Source organism: Marmota monax, unplaced genomic scaffold, assembly GCF_021218885.2.
Source record: "Marmota monax isolate L192 unplaced genomic scaffold, Marmota_monax_Labrador192_F-V1.1 WCK01_AAM20220418_F8-fsc00140, whole genome shotgun sequence".
Lineage (NCBI taxonomy): Eukaryota > Metazoa > Chordata > Mammalia > Rodentia > Sciuridae > Marmota > Marmota monax.
Genome location: NW_026694256.1, coordinates 4,090,208 through 4,108,292, shown reverse-complemented (window position 1 = coordinate 4,108,292; position 18,085 = coordinate 4,090,208). Strand labels below are relative to the sequence as shown.

Below are 18,085 nucleotides of genomic sequence, written 5' to 3'. Positions count from 1 at the left end.
GGCAGGGTGTGGGGGATTAGAGATGTAGCTCAGCCATTAAGCATCCTGAGTTCAATCCTTGGTACAAAAAGAACAAAAAAGAAAATAAAAAAATGTGTAGAATGCAACAGAAAAGTAAAACCTAAACCCGCTTTAGAGCAGTAGTTTTATAATCGCCTGGGAAACAATTTTTAGTTACCAACCCCTGTAGTAAAGGAAGCCATAATAGAAAGAAATTGGGATACATGTTAAGTTAGTCAGTAACCAATTACCATTATAGTGTGTAATAAACTAATATACTTTTTAAAGACTTGGACAATGATATATACTCATTGAAATCATGCTCATCTTTCCTTTTTCCTCTGACCCACAAAATTTTTTTAAAAATTAGTTTTTCCTAGCATTATCACTAATGGAGAAAGACAGTTATTTAGTTTGAAAGATTTAATTTGAATTTTTTTCAAATATTCAATAGTATGGTTACTGTAACCTTCAATAACATCAACTATATTAGAAAATAGATAATTGGCTGGCCAAGGGATGCCATAACAGGCTAACTTAATGGGTTTTAGACAAAGGAATTTTTCAGTAGCATTTCTCTATTGGTATTTTCACATTAATTTTCTTAATTAAGAAATAAAAATACAAAATATATTAATTACTTTTTTTACAAATTCAAATGTCTACAGAGACATAAAACTATGTGATCTTAGTTTAGGTTTAAGAAAAATCAGCTAAAAATAATATGAAAATGTGTCTCTTTTTACTGATCTATAGTATAAAAATACAAATATACATGTATCACAAGTTTATATTTTAAATTTGAAAAGTACAAGTTAAATGATGTTAATACTGTACCACATCATGTTTTAAAATTTGTTATTCCATGATTTGGAGTACTCATTTCCAACATTCTCTATATAAGCATGCCAATGATGGATCTTCAATTTTTTCCTATAAAATGTAATACATAATTAAATATGAATCCTGTTAATTTAAACATGGAAAGATGTTTAGCTTTATAAAAGATAATATGATTTGCAAACAAAGCCAGATGGAGGGCAATAGTCCAGAAGTTATAGTGAACAAAACCACACTGCTCAAGCATGCTCATTGCTAATTTGTGATGAAGAAGACATACTTCCATTCATGGATAGAAAGCTTACATAATCATTTGATATGTAGAATGTTTTTGAGACAAAGATATTTGATAAATTCTGGTATTCCAATGCATCCACACTTAATTCATGCTCCTGTACTACACGGCAGTTCAGTAAATTAGTTTTTCCTAGCATTATCACTAATGGAGAAAGACAAAATGAACAATATTCACTTATGTTTAAAATATTTGAAATTAAGTCCTCAATTTTATAGTTCTGGAAACTGTTTCAATATGAGAAAGTGAACTGAATTATTCATTATAAAATAAGTTTTAACAAAAAAATATGGAACTATTTGTGAATGCTGTCCCAGGAAAATATTTAAAGTATTTAGTTGGGAAGTTAAGAATAAGCCAAAGAATCAGAATCAGTTGCCAGATTTAACAAACAAACAAACAAAAAAAAAAAAAAAAAAAAAAGAAAGAAAGAAAACAGGATACCTAGTTAGTTAAATTTTTATTTCTGAAATATTTTCAATATGCACTTTCAATATAAGTGTAGCCCAAATATATATGGGATATATGTACACTAAAAAATTATTTTTTATGAAATCAAAATTTAATTTACCTTTTAATTTAAACAGTTAATATGTACAAATAAGTATCACAATATCAAGCATTTAGTGTTGGTATTGTATAATATAGTGGAGGAAAAACGACTGGATGATTGCTTTCCTTACCTTGGAATAAGTAAATGTTTATGCCTCCACATTAAATACAAGACAGAGACTAACTTGGAAAAATAGATGAGTATCAATTAAAATATCCTTGTGCGAAGCATAGCTCAGCCTAGCATCATGACGAGGCCCTAGATTTTATCCTCATCATGAAAAAAAAAAATCTTGTAGACTTTTGCTCTTAAAATGGAAGAACTGTGAACTCTCCTAATGTGATATTCAAAATTAAACATTACATTTTAAAAATAAGTTTTAAATATAAGTATCTACTAAAATAAGATCAGAATCATTAATAAACAAAAAAAAAGTTCTTTAATTCAATCACAGACTAGAGTTTTAAGAAGAAAACAAATTTGAATAAAAATCTGTGACTTATGTCAAATATTATTTATGTAAGATTGTGAAATAACATTTATTCTGGGGTACATTATTATCATATTTTGGGTAGGACTACATCTTTACTGTTACAGAGAGAAGATACACACACTATAAACAATCTCTTTTAAACAGCAGGCTATTTTACATGCCATAACATTTCTCCCCTACCCTCTGATACAACCAATACTTAACCAGTAACCAATAAGAAAGCAATATTCTTAAATATTCTGATCCAAGTTCCACTCTTTGAATTCATAGATTCAAGATAAAATTTGAAAATTTTTGAAGAATAAGACTTTTATTTGGAACAGAACTATTGATTCAGAGATAAATATATACAGATTCAAAACCTTATTTTTAGAAGAGCTGTTCTAGTATTCTACTATTCAGCTGTTCTACTTTTGCAAACAAAGCATTGGTTTTGTTTGTACAAAAGCTTCCATATTTTTTGGCTGGCATAAATAATACCTTACACAAATCTCTCAGTCATTGTAATGCCAGCTTTTTATGAAGCATACATTCTGGCTTCAAATGCAACAGGAAGATCAAGCTGTGAAAAATTTTAAAAGTTAATTGTATTGTTACATGACTAGGGCCTACATAGAAGACTAAGAAGCACTTCAATAATAAACATCAATTAAAAACTCTTAAAGAATCAAATATCAATTTGTTTATAACTAATGCTGGTTGCTGGCATTTTTAGAAGAGGTAGTAAATACACTACTCTAGACAAACCTAAATTTTTACTTTGAACTAAATCTGAAGTTAAAAAAAATTCTTGGGAATGTGAAAACAACAAATGACAAGATGTGCCTTCAATGGTGGTATTATTTATAATAACACAATAGGTGAGATGCTATTTTTTATTCATTTACATAATATTTACAATCAAACTTTAAACTTTTTGTTCAGTTTGTTTCTTTCTTTTTGTTTCTCTCCTCAGTTATTAAAAGGAAATCATGGGGTTTGTTGCTAAAAGCAACCGTACTTTCAAAAACTTCCTTCCTTTTCCATCTGTTTAGACCTAACACTGAAAGTCAAGACTGATAACTTTCTGGAATAGAGAATGATTTTAATGCTGTGAACCTGAAAATTAGCTTGTGAGTTATCTCCTTTGTAGGGAGGGGTTTTAGGGATTGAACACAGATGCACTTTACCACTAAGCCACATCACCAGCCCATTTATTTATTTTTTTTAAATTTTAAGACAAAGTCTCACTAAGTTGCCTAGGGCCTCGTTAAATAGCCAAGGCTAGCCTAGAACTTGCAATCCTCAGCCTCTTGAGCTGCTGGGATGTGTCACTGTGCCCAGCATAAGTTACTTCTAAAGGCTAAAAGGAAATGTTTTCAAAATAGTTACAATTTGTAGCAATCCATATTTCTGCTTTTAAAATTAAATGCTGAAGATAAGCCATAGATTTTTAACTTCTGTTTCCAGAACAATCACTTGTTCTATGCACTTGTTTATAAAACAAGGCAAATATTTTCAGATCTGATTCATTTGACAAGTGATGTTTTGTTAAGATACTGCATCATAATATATAATAGTTATTACTCTTGCTATTGTTGAGAAAAAAATTAAAAATGAAACTTTTCTGTGTGAAATATAGGAATGCAGTAGGAGAAAGAAAGAAAACCCTAAACATTTTCTCAGTAGATGTCATGGCTTTTCTCTAGAGTTGCTAATGCTTTTATGTTTAGCAACAGAGGACTATCAACATACTTGCATAAGCTTTTTTTTCATAGAAAAAAATAATATAAGAAAAAATAAATATGATTTTCATATTTTTATCAGATTATTTCTAAGAAAACAACGTTGAAAGATATCAAAAGTTTTCAGACTCCTAAAAATATGTTTTCATTTTTAGGGACAAAAAAGGAAAAAAGTTACCCCAAATAATCACTCAATGTTATTCAAGTCCTCCTCTATTTATTTCTCCCCACCATCAGGTTCATTCATTTATATGTTTATTGAATATGTATTAATGCCCAGACACATCAGAGCACACATGCTTCTCTGAAAAAGATCATTAGGAAAACAAATCAGAGCTTCATTAAAATTTTCAGATACATAATTTTCAAATGACTTATTTAGTTTTTAATAATACCAAAATATTTTCTTTTAAAAAATCAGGTTATTCTGCATAACCAAAAATTATAAAAAGATTAAGGAGAACCAAAAATTTATTAAGCCGGGCAAGGTAAGCACACACCTGTAATTCCCAAGGTTCAGGAGGATCACCAGTTCAAAGCCAGCTTCAGCAATTTAGTGAGGCCCTCAGCGACTGAGTGAGACCAGTCTCTAAATAAAATACAAACTATGGCTAAGGATTTGGCTCAGTGGTTAAGTGCCCTGGGTTCAATCTCTTTTTTCTAATAATAATAATAATAATAATAATAGTAATAGTAATAATAATTATCCATTAGCCAAGCAATGACAAACTTTGCAGTTATAACCAAAAATCATAGCACTTCTGGTAGGCTAAATAATGGTTCCTCCAAGAAGTTTACAGTCTAATTTCCAAAATTTATGAATATTTTACATTGTGACACAAAAAGGACTTTGCAGATGTGATTAAGTGAAGTATCTGGAGATGGGAAAGTGGCTTGATTATCCTGGTGGGCTGGATGTAATCACAAGATAAAGATGCAGGCAAGGAGGGTCAGAAAGAGATATGACAACTGAGGTAGAGGTTGGAGGTTAGGGTGATAAAGGAGCTAGCTAGAAGCAAAGGTTTCAAGGCAGATGCGGGGGGGGGGGAGAGAGAGATATGAATGAAAAGCTTCCAGAAGGAATGAATGCCAGTCAACACTTTGATTTTCACCCATGAGACCTATTTGGGACTTCTGGACTTCAGGTAATAAATTTGTGTTGGTTTAAATCACTAGTTTATGTAATGTATTATATCAGCAATAGGAAAAATATATGACATCTTTCTGAATACTTAACTGTGTGCCATTACATACATATTATCTCATTTAATCATCACAAGAGCCTATGAAGTAGATAAAATTACTCTCCTTGTTTCCCAAAAGAAGAAGAAGAATGAAGGCAAAACTTTTAAAAATTTGCTCAAGAGACTGAACTCTTAATCCTCACTAGATATTTCCATGATGAAGCAAGTTAATGTGAAAAAATACCAACCTAATAGCAATTTTATTATTAAAATGTTCTGTCAAAATGTTCCTAATTTATGTTGGATTTTACTGTGTTCTTTGAAATAAATTTTAGAACATTACATGATTATGAACTTGGAAGATTGCTTGACTTTCCCAACAAAAGCAGTTACTTTTGTTTATTTCTGAATGCTGCATCTCATTTCTGACATTTTCTATTTGTTTTATTTCGAGAATTTGGTGAGATTTCTGCCATTGTCTTGCCATCGCTATACACAAATGATATTTAAAAAACTTAAGGTTAAATGGTTTATTTAACCAAAAATACCTGGGGAATGATAAACCTAGTACTGTTTAAAAGTAACAATTGTTGAAACAGAATATACATATCAATTTTATGTTAGAGCCAAAAACTTCATTGACTTCTTTTTTAAAAATTACAACTTTTTCTCAGCATCAATATAGAAAAATATTTTTTAGCATATAACACTGGCAAGCTACTGTTTAGAAACCATGTGTGCTTAGTCAAACATGAAAAACACCTATATGATTACATTCTGTTTGTCCATACACAAAAGAAGAAATCACCTGAATACATATTTGAACTTCTTACAGTTTTCTATCATGCAACAAATTCTACATAATCTTTTACTATTACTTTCAGTAACTATATAATTAAATAGTAGTGTTATGTGTTTCATTTGGTTAAACAAAGATGAGCTCCACTATATTTACTATGTAAGTATACATTCTATTTAAGTACTGTTTTCTGCTCAAAACAAAACAAGAAACTTACATGCCCTTTTTCATGTGCCTTTATTTCCAAAAGGTTCATAGACAAGTTAAACACCCAAGTTCAGTGCACTTTTTCTCATGTACAACTAAGAAAGCTATATTGTTCTGTGGGATGTATTTCCCTAGAGGTTAAAAGTGAAGCACTGAAGCCTTAAACTTGATAGTAAGATATCTGATTCTAGATAATACAAAAGTAACACTTGCTTCTTTATTTTACTAAAAGCTAAATTTTCCAGTTGTTTATTGCGAAAAGAATAATAGCATGAACTTCTAACACTGCAGAATGAGAACTGCCAGTTAAGATGCAATTGCAATGATTGTTACTGGTGAGAATGCAAAAGACAAAAATAGCACTACTTGTTGACAGATTACAGATGGAGCGTGGGTTCCCAGAAGAAACAAAAATCACATTTCAGTTTCAACAGCAAACACACTTGCTATGGAAATCTCTGAGGAATAAAAATATATCAATCGTTGCAAGTCTTATTCACACAAATCTAAACTTTCTGAGCTGAACTGTTATTTTTATACTTATACCTGTAGAATTATTTATCAAACTTTCTAAAAACCTTCAACACTAAATGAACATTTTCTTATTAAGAAATGAGATGTTACAGATTTTTAATTAGTATGCCAATATTTTGATTGTTGTTTTCTAAAAGAAAAAAAGAAATTTATTTATTCATTCAACTGATTTTATTGACAGACCAGCCTAAGCCTTCTATCCTGAGGAGACAGAAATGCATAAGGCATGTTGTCACTGTCCTCAAGTAGCCAAGTCTAGTTTGTGAGAAGGGACCATAACAAAGTAATAATTAAGTGATGTATGTTCAATCATGTAAAACTGCATAGGTCACATATAGAGTGAGTAAGTGATGAGACTTAATATTAGAGATGACCCAAGTAAAAAGAAGGCAGATTGTAAAGAAATTTTTTAAAGGTGAAACTTTGCTGAGTTTTATTGGATGAATAGGTGTCAGATGAAAACATTTATGGCAGAGTGGGAGGGAAAAGAGTGCTGTGAACATATCAGGTTGAAATTCATGAGTAGATATCTTTCCAAAATACTGCACAATATTTTTTTTCAACAAAATTAGGAGACAGCTAAAACCTTGGCAAAATTGGAGAAAAAGCTGACAAAAATTACTGGAGATGAAATAAGGATATATTCAGGAGGAAGAAATAACAGGGTACCTTGGCTATAGATCCCAGAAATAAATAGAAAAATCCACTTCTCATGGGGAAAGGACACACTTTAAGGTAAAAACCTAAATTTGTTATTCACCATGGTATAAATGAATACTACGCAATGGTTACAATGCTTCTCTGGACTGATTTAGACATGAAAAGTAGAGATAGGACTAAGGGAAAGATCCTGGAAATAAGTTATAGATGAAGGAAGAAAGCAATGTAGAAGAAAGGAGAAAGAAAAGAGAAACTTTGACAGGAAGGTAAGGGATGTGGTAGGGAAATTTCTACCTGATAAAGAGAAATAAAATATAAATGACACCCAGTTCCTGCACTCCCCAAAATCCTAGGTCAAAAGGAAAGTTTCAGAGGTGGAACATGGTCCTGGCATTCATTTCTCGACATGAAATGTCTTCGATTATCAACTACTGGAGGTGGGTGGAAAATCACCACTTAAAGTATTAAGGAAGTCAGACGTGGTGGTGTACACCTATAATCCCAGCTGCTTGGGAGGTTGATATAGGAGGATCAAAAGTTCAAAGCTAGCCTCAGCAAAAGCGTGGTACTAAGCAACTCAGTGAGACCCTGTAGCTAAATAAAATACAAAATAGGGCTGGGGATAATAGCTCAGTGGTTGAGTGCCCCTGAGTTCAATCCCTGGTACCCCCATCCACCCAAAATGTGTTAAGGAGCATAGAATCTATATGAAGATTTTAAAAGAAATAAATGAGAAAATAGATATGAAAACAAATGGAAGATGAAAATTAAGGACCAGAAAAATAATGACTGATAAAAATAGTTAACCACAATCTTAATTAAACAAATTAGCCTCCATGAAACAATAGTACAAAACAAACATAGGTATAAAATCTTAGTGATGAATGAGGAAATAAAAGGAAGAGAGGAAATATGAAATATCAGGGGTCAGGTGCTAAGTGGAGGAAAACTCAGAAAAACAAAATGCTTAAAAGAATTAGAAGATAACATAAATGGAAGATAAGCAGAACAGAGTCAACATATAAATAACAGAATGTTTGTAAAAAAAAATGATAACAAATAAAAATATAATGTAAGATGACTTTCCTAAAAGAAATAAAACTTGAATCTACCCATGTAAGTGTTTACCATATTCCAGGGACAGGTGACTCAGAGTCTCCAATACCAAGATAGATACTAGTAAGGTTACTGGATTTAAAATTAATTAAATAATACTTTGGAGATGGCAGGTTAAAAAAAGCAGGTTAATTCTACAACCAGAGACATGAAAAATCATGCTCTAAATGTGTACTATGAATTGAAATGCATTATGCTGTCATATATAACAAATTAGAATAAATAAATATATTTTTAAAATGTAGGTTAATTATAAGGGGAAAAAAATCAGACTGACATCAGACGCCTTCACAAAAGCATACTAAAATTTTTAAAAGACTGGGAAACACATTAAAAGCCCACAAGAAAAGAGAAGGTAAACCAATAATGATATTTCCAGTCAAAATATTGGGGGTTTTTTTGTTTGTTTGTTTTTAATTTATTTTTTATTGGTTGTTCAAAACATTACAAAGCTCTTGACATATCATATTTCATACATTAGATTCAAGTGGGTTATGAACTCCCATTTTTACCCCCAAAACAGATTGCAGAATCACATCAGTTACACAAAATTTTAACATTTTTTTTAAACAAGCAAGAAATTAAGGAAACTAGCTGGGCATGATAACATACCTGGAATTTGGGAGACTAAGGTAGGAGGATCATGAGTTCAAAGCCAGCCTCAGCAACTTAGTGAGGCACTAAGTGATTTAGTGAGACCATCTCAAAATAACAAATAAAGGGGCTGGGGTTGTAGCTCATTGGTAGAGCACTTGCCTTGCATGTGTGAAGTACTGGGTTCTATTCTCAACATCACATATAAATAAATGTACTTTTACATAACAGAGGAGCTCCCTCAACTCATAAATGCCAATTTTTCAGTGAAGGATGTCTGCTTTTTGGTCATGCTATGGGAGAGCATAGAGCTCTGATTTGTGCTTTGAAAAATCCTGGAAAATACAAATCTGTGCCAGCATTTGCTCCAATTTGAAACCCAGGGCTCTGTCCTTGGGGGGGGGGGGGAGCCTTTATTGGATATTTGGAAACATTTGAATAAATGGAAGGCATGATGAGACCTATCTTGTGAAATCCTATCCAAATCAATAACTAACTGATCAATGGAAAGATGACCAGTTTCTTCTAGATGCACAATTATCCCCAGTAATTTCATAGCTGACTGTATAGAAAAAATATTCCCTGTTGTTTTTAGATTACAGGGCAGTTATAATCATAGCTATACTTCATTGCAACCTTTATTACTGATCACATTAGTAATCATGCAAAATACCTGAATGCATGAAACACTTCTGATAATACAATATCTTTGAGATTATAAAAATATAATAAATAGAATTGCTAAGGAAAAATGTTTCAAAACATAACTAAAATTGCTAAGGGAAAATATTTCAAAACATTGGATTTCATAATGCTAAAAGAACTTCATTCTATAGTTGATCACCTGAATAAATATATAAAATTTTTAAAAAAGAACCTTAGAAAAGTCTTTATTCCATTGAAATTAGGAAACCTCAGTACAAGGTTGGGGGTATAGTTCATTGGTACAGCACTTGTAGCAAGTGTGTGACCCTGGTTCAATGGGAAACATAATATACCAAAATTTGTGGGATACAGCAAAAGCAATATGAGGGAAGTTTATAGCAATGAGTGCCTTCACCAAGAAACATAAGCAAAGATTTCTCAAATAAATAACTTGGTGAAAAATGCCAAAGTGTTAGAAAAACAAAAACAAAACAAACCCCAAATCAGTAACAGGAAAGAAATATTAAAAATCAGAAAAAAACAAAACAAAAACTAAAAGAACAATACAAAGGTTCAGCAAAACTAAGAGTTGGTGTTTTGAAAAGATGAACAAAATTGACAAATTTTTATCTAAACTAACCAAAAGAAAGAGAAATACCTAAATAAATAAAATTAAGAGATGAAAAAGGAGGTATTATAAAAGATACACAGAAATTCAAAGGATCATTGGGAAATATTTTGAAAAACATTCTAATACTCTAATTCTAAAATATTCTACTATGTTAATAAATTGGAAAATATATAATAAATGGAAAAATTTCTGGACACATATGATCTATCAAAACTTAGTCAAGAAGATATTAAAAATCTAAATAGATGCAAACCAAGAAATGAAATTGTAGTAATAATAATAAAAAGTCTTCCAACAACAACAAAAAAAACCCAGGATCAGATGAATTCACTGCTGAATTTTACCAGACTTTTAAAGAAGAACTAATAACAATATTACTTAAACTATTCCATAAAATAGAAATGGTAAGAGCCCTTCCAAACTCATTCAACAAAGCTAGTATAACCCTGCTACCAAAACCTACAAGGACACAACCAAAAAAAAAAAAAAAAGATAACTATAACCCAATATCCCTGGTTAACATAAAATGCCAAATTCCTCAAAAAAAGTCCTTGAAAAAAATTAACAGCACTTTAGAAAGATCATACATCATAATCAAGTTGGTTTTAGTTCAGAATAGGTTTATATACACAAAATAATAAATGTAATACAGCACACAAAACCAGGGATAAAAAAAATCACAAGAACATTTCAACAGATGTAGGAAAAGTCTTTGATAAAATTCAGTAACTTTTGTGATAAAAGCTCTGAATAAATTAAGCAAAAGATCATACTTCAACATAATGAAGGTTCTATACAACAAGCCCATTATACTGAATGGGGAAAAACTGAAAGCATTTTCTCCAAATTAAAATCAGGAAAGAGATAAGGACGCTACTCTTACCCTTATTATTCAATATAGTACGAGGAATCCTAGCCAGAGTAATCAGACAAGAGAAAGAACTAAAAGACTTATAAATAGGACACAAGGAGGTCAAATTATCCCTCTTGGTAGATGATATGATTCTATAAATAGAAAATCTAAAAGGCTCCAAAACAAAAAAGATTTTTATGACTGATAATCTAGGAAAGTAGAAAGATATAAAATCAACCTACAAAAATTATTAATTTTTCTAAACCAATAATGAACTCAATGAAAAAGAAATCACAAAATCAACCCCACTCACAATAGCCACAAAAAATAAGACACCTAGGAATAACTCTACAATGAAAATTACAAAATTTTGAAAAAAGAAATTGAAGAAAACACTAGAAGGTGATAAGACCTGACATGTTCATGGACTGGGAGAATTAATATTATTAAAATGGCCATACCACTCAAATCATTGCAATCCCCATCAAAACACCAATGACTTTCTTCACAGAACAACAACAAAAATCCTAAAATTCATATGGAAGCACAACACATCCTGACTAGCCAATGCAAACTTGAGCAAAAAAAACCAATGCTTCACCATCACAATACATGACTTCAAAACACACTACAGAGCCATAGTAACAAAAATAGCATGATATGGGGGGAAAATCCAGACATATAGACCAATGGAACTGAAAAGAAAACCCAGAAATAAACCATCAATCTTCAGCTAACTGATTTTCTACAAGTGTGCCAAAAAATACATTAGTAGAAAGGATATCCTCTTCAACAAATAGTGCTGGGAAAACTAGATAATCCCAAGTAGAAGGCTGAAACTTCCAGTCTACATGAGAATCAACTCAAAATGAATCAAAAACCTTAATGTAAGACCTGAAACTGAAACTACTAATGGAAAACCTAGTAAACATGAGGGTTAGGCACAGGTGATGATCTCCTGGTTAGAACTCCCATAGATCAGCAAACAAAAGTAAGAACCCAGAAATGGGATTGTAACAAATTTAAAAAATCTACACAGCAAAAGAAACAATCAACAGAGTGAAGAATGGGAGAAAATATTTGCTAGCTATTCATCTGACAAAGGATTAATATCCAGAATATATAAAAAACTCAAAAAACCTAACAACAACAACAAATAACCCAACCAATAAATGGAAAAATGATATGAACAGATACGTCTCAAAGAAGTATAAGTGGTCAATAAATGTATGAAAAAATGCTCAATATTGTTATCTATCAAGGAAATGGGAATCAAAGCTACATGAGATGCCATCTCACCCCAGCTATTATAAAAATAATACTAATCACAAATGTTGGTGAGATTGAGAAGAAAAAGATAACCCTTATATGCTGTTGGTAGGAATGTAAATTAGTACTGCCACTAAGGAAATCAGTATAGAGGTTCATTAAAAAAACTAAAAATAGCTGGGCCGATAGCTCACGTTTGTAATCCCAGTGTTATGCTCGAATTCAGGACCCCCAAAAGACCACCAGAGACCAAGATTGATGTAAACAGCAAAGAGGTGTTTATTGCGAGCTAGGTCAGTCCTCCGCGCACACACACACAGCAACTGGTGATGCTGAGAGGCCCTAAGCCCAGGGTTTGCAGCAGTTTTATACATTCTTTGGAGAAGGCAGGGACCCCCACATACATCATAGCATCTCTTAGCAAATCATCACTCACGGCGGGAAAATCAAATAACAACTCTAAAACATGATTAGCACATTCAGTGGAGGGAACAAGTTGGGTAAGGGTGATTGGTTACTACAAGAGGGGGATTCGTTTGAACTGATTGGTTTAAGCCAAAAGGGGTGTTCTGTGGTGAGCCGCTTCTGCCGTTTCTGCAGATTATGGTCGCCATTACAAGATGGCGCTGGCTCCGCTGTGGTCTGTGACAAACAATTTCTTATCTGGGAAAGTTGGCACATGATTTTTCACCACCCTGTGAGAAAGTTCCACGCGGCAGCTTTGCATTGGGGCTTGGGATGCTTTATTAAGGCTGGGAGGGGCACCCGAGAGGAAGAAGAAGAAATATCCAGGGACCTGAATAAACTGTTGAGAGAAGATTCTCGAGAGTTGCGTCTTCCTTGCGGGCAAGGGGTCGCGACAAGTGGTGCCGAGACCCGGGAACCAGAACTTTCAGCAGTCAGGGGTGGTGCACCGGTTAGTCCCAGGTAAGTGGGATCCGCGATCAAAGCGGGGTTAGTCCCTAGTAAGTGGGATCCGCGACCAAAGCGGGACAGCTCCTCTGTAATGAAAGAGAGAGCCTTACATTTTATTGCAGCTGCACTGTGTACTTTCGCTTCTACTTTCGCTTTCTGTTTTTTGTGCTTCCTTTGTTGTTGTGTCATGGGTGCCGCATCTTCAAGTCCGCTTCTCCTGGCCCTAGATGGCCTGTTACGTTCCAAGGGACTGGAAGTGAAACATAGTACTTTACAGAGATTTTTACAGAAGATAGATATCGCTGCACCGTGGTTTGCATTTTCGGGCAGCCTTACTGTGCCTAGTTGGGATAAATTAGGCAAAGATCTTGACTTTGCTTCTGAGCAGGGCATATTAGAGGGTGGGGTGATACCCCTTTGGAAAATGGTCCGTGGTTGCCTTACAGATGGTAAATGCCAGGAAGCTGTGAGTGAGGGTCAAGCTATTCTTGAGCAATTGCATGAGGAAAAATCTGAAGGATCATGTAGTGAAGTGGCAGAGAGTATTAAAAGTAACAGTAGTGAGAAGGCAAAAGAGCCTGAAGATAAAAATAGGAGAAGGCTCTACCCAGACTTGACCGAATTAAAAACGCCTGAGAACACAAGCGACTCAGAGAGTTCTGAGGACCTTGATATATTGTTACAACAACTACATAAGATAAAAATGAAAAAGAAGAAAAAGGAGACACAGGGCACGCAGGCCTACTGTAAGAAGGGGAAGGGAGTTAACATCGGTCAACAAAACTCTGAGGAGGAGGAGGTAGAATATCTAGAAGAAGATATGGTGCCGATTGCCCCACCTCCGTATGTGGGGGGGAGCCAAGGTTCCGGGAGATCTTTTCATGCACAAGTTTGGAGGACAGTTAATACAGATATGGGACTTGCATACCCTGTATTTCAGGACAATAACAGGGGAAGATATCATGAGCCTTTAGACTTTAAGATAATTAAAACCTTGGCAGAATCTGTCCGCACTTATGGCATAGATGCCGCTTTCACTCTCACTCAGGTGGAGGGACTTACTAGATTTTGCATGACTCCCTCAGATTGGGCTAGTCTAGTCCGCGCTTGTGTTTCCCCAGGGAAATATTAGGAGTCCAAAGTTGGCTGTTTAATGTTTCTGGCAGTACCCAAGACTCGGAGCGAGGTAGGAGGCTTAAAATTTCTGCAAATAATTCACAATTATCTAATGCTACATTACCCTCCGCAGCAGTCCGTCTCCAATCTCCGTTCCTGTTTCTTTTGGCTAATGTTACATTACAGGGGATGCTTAATTGCTCTAATATTACCTGTTATTTGTCTGAGTGTTGGAATGGATCCTGGCCTATGGCAATGGTTATGAAAATTCCAACTTTGTCCCGATCCCGGTTACTGCAGATCCAGAGTCATTTCCTATTGTTGAACTGATTAGAGCCAGTAGAGATTTTGACATTACGGCAGCTATAGTGACAGCTGTGGCGATATCTGCTGCTGCAGCAGTTACAGCTGGAGTAGCCATGGCCAGCCAGGTACAAACTGCTGCCACTATTAATCAGGTTATTCAACAAACATCCACCATACTTGAATCTCAAAGTAGAATTAATCAACACACTTTATCTGGGATTCTAGCTGCTAATCAAAGGATAGATCTGCTTCAAGCTCAAGTTGAGGAATTGTCTGACCTAGTACATTTGGGTTGTATTGATCAACGTGCACATTTATGTATAACCTCTGTCAGATTTAATGATTCCAGAAATGCCTCCCGCATCATCGGGGAATATTTATCCGGAACCTGGTCCATGGAAGCAGAAAACTTGATCCAGTCTCAACTAACTCAGATTGCTGTTCTGAATAGCACCCGTGTCGAACCAGTGACTTTGGGTCAATTCACCAGTTGGCTATCCTCTGCCTTTTCCTTTTTTAAGGAATGGGTGGGAGTGGGCATTTTTGGTGCAATGTGTTGCTTCGGTGTTGTACTTTGTGGCTTCTCTGTCGCCTTAAAACTCGCCATGCACAAGAAAAGGCTATGATCATACAAGCTCTTGCAGCTTTAGAAAATGGCAACTCACCTCAAGTCTGGCTTGCGCATCTTAAGCAGTAAACCTTTGTCATGGTCGTTACACCCCAAGTTATTATAACATTGCACTGGGATCGACATGACTTTCCTTGTTATTCTTTTAGTGTTGGAAAGCCCTTGCACTCTGCCGGTCTTACTGCCATTGCACGCAGATGGGTTTCCACACTAGTGCTTTTCTATCGCCTTGAAGTTCGTGCCTTTCTTTCAGGGTGCTGTCAACTTGTTTGTCGTTATAAACAGCCACAGTTCAGCCTCAGCTATCCCCCTTCGTCCACCATCGTCACGATACAGGATGCGAGGCAAGGCACTGCACTTGAGTGATCCTTGAAGAGGACCTCAAGGAGAGCATGTCCTATTGCATGCGGGTTAGACGCGTCCACGCCCCGCCCCACGAAAAAAGGCGTCGGCTGATATGGCCTCAGATCTGGGGAAGGGCCCTCCTTGGGACTGAGCCATACTATGCAGCCACTTCTGCACAGTGGGATAGGACCTCTACTCTCGCCTGTATTGTTTTAATAAAACAGAAAAGGGGGAACTGTGGTGAGCCGCTTCTGCCGTTTCTGCAGATTATGGTCGCCATTACAAGATGGCGCTGGCTCCGCTGTGGTCTGTGACAAACAATTTCTTATCTGGGAAAGTTGGCACATGATTTTTCACCACCCTGTGAGAAAGTTCCACGCGGCAGCTTTGCATTGGGGCTTGGGATGCTTTATTAAGGCTGGGAGGGGCACCCGAGAGGAAGAAGAAGAAATATCCAGGGACCTGAATAAACTGTTGAGAGAAGATTCTCGAGAGTTGCGTCTTCCTTGCGGGCAAGGGGGTCGCGACAGTGTTCATGCTGAACTACATGGTTTCCCAACATGTTATCAACCACCATAAACTACTGGGAGGGTCATCTGGCATCCCAGGTATTTCCCTGTCTCATGCTGATTAGTAGCTGCTAGGGGGTTGCTATGGATCCCCACCTAGCCTGACTGAGTCAGGGACACCTGGCACAGCAGATCTCTCCTGTTATTTGTAGATAAACAACTTAACAGGGTGGGAATGTGCCTAGGAGTGCTCTGTGGGTCTTTCCAAGGACAAAGGTCATGTCCCTTCCTTGGACAGGCTTTGCTCTAAGGTAGAGGCTGGTTTTTCACCAGCAGTTTGGAAGGCTAAGGCAGGAGGATAAAGAGTTCAAAGCTTGCCTTAGCAAAAGCAAGGTGGTAAGCAACTCAGGTGTTGGGGACTGCAAATCAAGTCAAGATGGTGCCTGGCAGTTTGCCAGGAGGAGTGGTTTGTGAGGCAAAGCCACCGAGCCATTAAGATGGTGGGGATTCCTTATTGGCTGACTGCTATATCTAGATGATGCTAATTGAGTCAAGCTGTGTGTAATCAGTTAGGTATATATACCTCTGCTGTTCTGCAATAAAGCGGTTCCCACTACCTTGGGTTCCAGCTACCTTGAGTTCCCGCTGAGTTCCCTCTGAGTTCCCCCGCAATAAAGCAGTTTCCACTTCAACCTTCAAGTTGCTTGTCACCTCCCGGTTATTTTGCCCAGCCTGACTGCGGCATTCAGGGAGATCTGTTTTTAAAAATACAAACTATAGGGCTGGGGATGTGGCTGAGTGGTCAATTCCCAGTACCCCCCCCCCACACACACAAAACAAACAAACAAACAAAGCTAAAAATAGAACTATCTTATGATCTAGCTATCCCATTCATGGGTATATATCAAAAGGAAATGAAGTCTTCATACAAAAGAGATACCTGCATACTCATGTTTACTCTGACACTATTCACAATATTTAAGATGTCCATCAACAGATGAATGAATAAAGAAAATATGGTACATATAAGCAATTATTATTCAGACATAAAGAATGAAATTCTGTTATTTTCAGAAAAATGGATGTAATTGGAAGAAATCATATTAAACAAAATAAGCCAGACAGAAAAACAAGTATAGCACATTTTCTCTCATATGCAGGAACAACAACAACAACAAGACCTAAAATTAGAATACAGACCATGAGGAACTGATAGGGACTAAGAACGGGCAGGGAGACAGTAGAAGGAGGACAGTTAGGGAAAGGATGAGAGAAGAAAGTGTAGATGTGATCAAAGCACAATAGCATGTAAGGAAATGTCAGAGTGAAGCCCTTTAATTTGTACAATTAAAGTGTATTAATTATAATATAAACATTAAAAATATCCACATAGCTAATAATATTTGTCCAAAAGGGAACTTTGGTTTGTGTAGAGGGGAGTGGGGGAGGGGTGGGGTTGTTTGTTTGTTTTTTTGAGTTTTTTATATATTCTGGATATTAATCCTTGTCCAACTTAAAAATTATTTTGACTGACATAATATTTGAACATATTTACAAGGTACAATATTATGTTTTTATTCAGATTCATATTTAGTAGTGACCAACTCAAGGAAATAAGTTATTTGGAAAACAATAAAAGTAGTACTTTCATAGCAATTGATATCAACAGAAAATGGAATGCTATTGAGGGAAAAAAATCTATTGCTTTAAAATATAGAATGAGGAAAAGAAATGTGGGGTTTCATATTTTAAAAAATTAGAGCTGCAGCTGTAGCTAAGGGTAGAGTGCTTGTCCAGCACACACAAAATCCTGGGTTTAATCCCCAGAACTGCAAAATAAGGAAAAAAGAAAAAATATACTGAAAATAT

The 18,085-nt window shown here is 35.2% G+C and overlaps 1 pseudogene; it reads left to right on the top strand.

The window, feature by feature from the left end:
* The first annotated feature begins 9,211 nt into the window (after window positions 1–9,211).
* Window positions 9,212–9,684, top strand: LOC124108534 (S-formylglutathione hydrolase-like; annotated as a pseudogene).
* Window positions 9,685–18,085: the final 8,401 nt, after the last annotated feature.